General features: G+C 36.6%; 1 pseudogene across 1 annotated transcript; it reads right to left on the bottom strand.

The window, feature by feature from the left end:
* Nucleotides 1-2,404: 2,404 nt before the first annotated feature.
* LOC149183223 (alcohol dehydrogenase-like) lies at nucleotides 2,405-5,448 on the bottom strand (annotated as a pseudogene). The gene is made up of 6 exons (XR_016256785.1): nucleotides 5,347-5,448; nucleotides 4,770-4,883; nucleotides 3,228-3,277; nucleotides 2,812-3,137; nucleotides 2,629-2,711; nucleotides 2,405-2,512 (listed from the first exon to the last, which is right to left on the bottom strand). The product of XR_016256785.1 is annotated as an alcohol dehydrogenase-like (transcript).
* Between the last annotated feature and the right edge of the window lie 293 nt (nucleotides 5,449-5,741).

Raw genomic sequence — 5,741 nt, 5'->3', positions numbered from 1 at the left:
TAGGCATGGTTGATCACTATCAAATATGCGAAGGGTGGAAACAAAAGGTGTAATAAGGGTGACAATATCCTCCACTCTCCTCCAGAAATTCTCTGAAGAAAGACCAACAATAATGTCCTCAACTTTTAGGCCATCCCCAGTATGAGAACCCTTCCACCTTTTCCAATCCATTGATACCAACTTCTCCCTCAAATATTGATGCATTTTAATAAGGCATTGAAGCATAATGAATGCAGATGAAAATATAGTCTCGACACATCGGAGAAGCTGAATTTTTTCATATTTCCTATAAATTTCTATGGACGCTGCATGATTAGCAATAAAGTGTTGTAGCATATTTGCTTTAGTTATAGTTTTATCAACCCATGCAATTTTATTAATATATTTCATGAGAAAATTCAAGTAGTGCATAGAACAAGGAGTCCAAAAAAATGTTGTATATTCATCCTCAATCAACCCACCAGCAAGGACATTGTTTGAGGCACTATCTGTAACAATTTGGACCAAGTTTTCTCTTCCAATCTCCTCTATTGCCTCTTTGAGGAGACTCGTTAGATATGGACCATCTTTTGTCTTTCCTGTAGTATCATAGGATTTTAAGAACATAACTCCTTTTGGGCTAGAAACCAAAATATTGACAAGGGGATGATGGTTAACATCTGTCCAACCATCTGAGACAATGGAGACCCCAGATTCCTTTCAACTATATTTAATGTCTTGAAGTCTAGGTTCAACCCGAGCCCTCTCTTCAGATAACATTGTTGTCCTTATCTTTTCATAACTAGGAGGATTGTAACCTTTAGGGGCATTTTTAACTAGACCCCTTACCATTTTCTTCAAATAAGGAGACCTACAAACATTGAAAGCTATGCCATTTGCGAAAAAAAATCATGTAATGGATGCATCGAGATTTCCCCTCCCTTTTACATCCCATAAGTTTTCAAAGTGGGAAATAGAAACTTGATGTTGAGAACAAGAGTGTGGACCACCAATTGTAAATCCACTAGGATTATTGTTGGTTTGAACTAAACCTTCAGCAATATGTCTCAGATTTTCAAGTTCATTAAATTTCTTAGTTAGAGAAGCTTTCTTCATTTTAGGTACACTCTGACATAAGCCTTATTGTTCTTTTTCCCCATTCCAAGTAAATGCCATCAAAATCTTCCTACATTCCCCGATTTTTGGTTTTTACAATAAGGGCACAACCAAATCTTTGAACTAGATGATCCACTTGATCCTCCACTATAAGATTGAGTTCATTTCACAGCTTCCCATAACCTTGCCTCAAAGGCTTTTTTTGCTTCTTGATATTCTTTGCTTTGGATTTTTTTGGATGCCTCTATGGAAGATTTCTGTTGGGAAAGGGGTGGTCTACTTTGTGACATTGATGAACTTTCTTCCATTGCAATGGGAAATGAGTGGAATAAAAAATAGATGATTCTCCACCGCAGCCAATTTTAATCTTCACAATTTATATTTGAAAATTAGTTACAAAAAAAAAAAAAATTAAAAAAAATTGACACCTAATTAGAAAAATATAATTAACTAAAAATTTGAAGAGATAAATTTATTCACATGTATAATTTGATGTACTGTATGATGGATGGTTGCTGACAATTTTTTATGATGCTTGAGCAATGGAAACATCATCTACAATGTGCATATAATACCAAATATGTAGTATTTCATTTCTATGTATCTTGTTTTCAAAAGCCAAGTATTGAATTCTGAAAGCAATGGGGAGATTAATATCAATTCCCCTAAGATTTCTATTTCTTTTTCTTGTTTGACATATTATATATATATTATTGGTTCAAATACAATTATCTACATTTGACAAGTGTGGAGTAACTATCATACTATTTTATACAAGAATATTGTTGAAGCCCTTTTGGGCTAGGGACAAGGCATTCAAAAGTTGTATTTCAAGCTCAGTTTTTCACCACGACTTGTGGAAATCACACCGGGGCTTCAATCACTGAACCTTTGACATAGCACGTGCATTGGTGGCATACTAAACAATACCCTTAATTTGACTACATATTGGAAAATACCTCTAAAAATCACATTATTTAACCCCCTACCAATATAAATCCAATACACCTTCCTAATTTAAAAAAACCCTATTTTCACTAAATATTGTATGTATCCATTTTTTTGTTCACAATTTTTATACCCTTTTATTTTTATATCCTTTGTATAGTGACATGATGCCTCCCTTATGACCCCACATGCATTCTACAATGCACCTTTCTTCTTTTGATATACATTGTAAATGCATATTAGTTTCACCTTTCTTCTTAAATGAAGTTAATTGGTGAGTTTCTACTTAATTCCCTGGTCTCAGTTATGATGATATTCAGTTTAGTTGGTTCTACATAATTAGGACTTAGAAAATGTATGGTTATATGATCTTCATAGGAGAATCCATTTTACCTTTGATGAACTTGCTTGAATTTGTGTCAATACCAATTATCTTGGAGGCACCTCTCATTATTGCACCCGCTGTGACCTACAAAGTGCCCGTGAAAACATCATGAGTACACTTTAGAGAATATCATGAAATCTGAAATCGTTTGTAGAGAATATTACATAAAACTGAACTAGTGTCAGGACGATATTACTGACAGCAAGGCCAACAGTACTGAGGCCAAAAATGGCCACAGTTGATCCACTTTGGATGTCATCTGCGTTGAAAATAGCTCCAACACCTGAACAATCAAAAGAGATATTGCTCATTCTAATTGTAATTTGAATATTATAGCTCCAATATTGAGGCTTAGATGCATAAAAAAGTCACAGTAAATATACCAGTGGCTATTCCACAACCAAACAAGCATGCTTTGTCCAGTGGAGCCTCTAGATTGATTTTGGCAACGCAAGCATAGTCAACAACTGTGTATTCGCTAAATGTAGAAGTGGACATGAAATGGTAAATGGGCAATCCCTTGATTGAGAAACGTGTCTTTCCATCGTTTCTCGTCACTTTTCTTGTGAGATCAATTTTGAATTTTTCACACAAATTAGTCTTCTTAGATTTACAAAACACACAATCTCCACACTCTCATGTGAACAAGGGAATTACATGGTCTCCAACCTTAATATCTGTCACGCCTTCTCCCACGCTCTCTACTATCCTGCAATCATAAATTGTATGCTCTTATTTCGTAATTTGTTCGAAAAACATATAATCAGACTCATATTAACTGTAACTAACAAAGGTTTACCCAGCACCCTCGTGTCCAAGTATGCGAGGAAAAGTTTGCATGTTTTCATCCTGCAGACATACATAAGCCGTTTGAAGTAAAACAATTATGGCCAGCAATGAGTACCAATAACAAGCATAATGGTGGCCGGGGTGCAGGCGTTAAAGACAAATGCTCAAAACCTGATACAATCTCCTCTAATTCTGGCGGAATCCCTTCTTCTTTCTCGGGTGGAGTATCAGTCATCTATTACTAGACTGACTGTTTTATAAATTTTCCCCTTTGCAGCCGCTATAATCAAATCCTTTACATTAATAGCCCAAACCTTCGTTATCAGGCACAATTTCATAACAGAGGGGCTCTATACACTATCGGCGTTGTCTTTACAATAGAAATGGAACAATACACATAAAACCACTATCGGCGTTGTTTAAAATGGAAAACATGCGAAAGCGCATAAAATACACTATCGGCACATCACTTCCCAGCAGTCACAATAGACCGGGCTTAACACCTCCACGACATTTTCCCCAATGCGATAATATACAACGATGCGATATAGTTCCGTGATCCAACGGTTGCGGTTAATCGCGATCCAACGGTCAACTATTCATCCGATCAATAAAGTTGCTTGGAGGTTCCCCATCGTAGATCTAACCCCCAACTGATCCGATGATTGAAAGCGATTTCGGGCGCACAAACTGCACGACCCTTAACCAAATTCTGGACCCAATGGTAATTATAAATCGCCAATCTAATAAAGTTTGGGTCCAACCTCTCGCTTAACACCCGTTCACTTTTTCAACCCAAAATCCACCAGATGACAAGGCCGAGAGATCTATGGCTTGCAGGATTCAACTAGCACGCAGGTTAGTCAATGAAATCAATGGTGTAGGATGACTGTGGTACGTCACTTGATTTAAGAATTTAATTCTTTCAACCGTCCGCAGTTATAAATATAGCGACAAAGACTTAAACAATCACACTGAAAATAATTTACCAAACCGAACATGAATTTAAAGTACCTTTAACAATTCGAGCCGAACCAAGAATCGATGAAAAATAGAGGATTACAGAGAAACGCACACCTCCGGGATTGACCAATTTACAATGGAAATACACAGAGCTTAAGTTTTTGCAATTTTTATTCATATAAGGCCAGACAAGCCAAATCAATTCCAATCAGTCCAAAAATCCAATCGGTCCAAATCCGTTTTACATCCTTCAAAACTTACATAAATACAACTCCACTCTAACTATAAGATCCTTAAACAATGGATCAAATCTGAGAAATATTCTCCTCTAGAATCTCAACTAAATCAAACTATTCTAATTAATTACAAAATCATTCAATTGCTAATTTCTAGCTCACAATCCTATCTAGAAAGATGTAAATTGATGGTTAAAGGATCCCACTCCTTTGCTTGTAGACTTTTTTGTATTTTTGGAATAAGTTTGAAGCTTTTTGCCTCCAAGCCTCATGCTCTTGCATCACATAACAAGCTCCACAACCTTCATGGAAAATATATAGCATAACAAGCTTGAAACTATGTTACTGATTACCCCGCCATTCCAGAATGTAATGTCAGTATGATAGAGGGATGTGTGGGTGATTTTGATACAGACTTTCATAGCCTGTGGTGGATCTACTTGAATTTCTTCAATAACCAGTGGCTGCTTATCAGGTCACAATGCATCTCTTAAGGTTTCTAATTCTGAACTGAAACCTCTAGGAATAGAATCTAACTACATAATTTATGCATATGCAAAACTATACCTAGGAAAGTGATAACTTCACCATGAGTACTTTTCTGAGGCAAGAGACAATCTTCACCATTACAGCTTGTATCTAGTTTATGAATCTGCTAGCTTAGATGGCTAACACTTTCTTCAGGAATAAGAGCATTGGAAGTAGACTCCCACAATGCAAATTCATTTCCAGGTCTGGGTGATGCCACGATGATGCCCAATTTTTACCAAAATAAAAGCCCACGAAAAGCCTCTGAAACCATCACAAAATAGTCTCTATTAGATACTCTGACGAGGAGAAAGAGGTCTGGTGTGACTCTTATTCCTTTTTGAGTGAGAAGTTCCATGATATGATGGCCTATTTAGCTATGTAAGTACATGCGTAGCCAACCTGTAGCAAGACCACAGTAAGACCAAAGAAATACTTACAAGCCCTCAAGCTTGTGTACAAATTTGTCATTTCATCCATGAAGTTCTTGGTGCTAACACCCATTACATTATCGTTGTAATGGGATGCTCTCCCTTAGCTTAAGGATACATACATAATTATGCTTGCAAGCCTTGGATGAGGACACATCCAATCTTCCATGACCAACCTGCACTCCAACTCATGGCCCATCAACTACAGTTTTCTAGGCTGCATGTGTCTGTATTTTGTTAGAGAAAAATACCTATATATACATGAGAGGTGAACATACATGTTGTCCCAAAAAGGATTGGACTTGGATTTTCATCCCAATTTGAATACATACATAAATACACACATATATATACTACCAATCTTAA

Source organism: Pinus tabuliformis, chromosome 3_2 (assembly GCF_031772625.1).
Source record: "Pinus tabuliformis cultivar Carrire ecotype Pingquan chromosome 3_2, CPIR1, whole genome shotgun sequence".
In the NCBI taxonomy this organism is placed as follows: domain Eukaryota; kingdom Viridiplantae; phylum Streptophyta; class Pinopsida; order Pinales; family Pinaceae; genus Pinus; species Pinus tabuliformis.
This window is presented reverse-complemented; position numbering and strand designations above follow the sequence as displayed.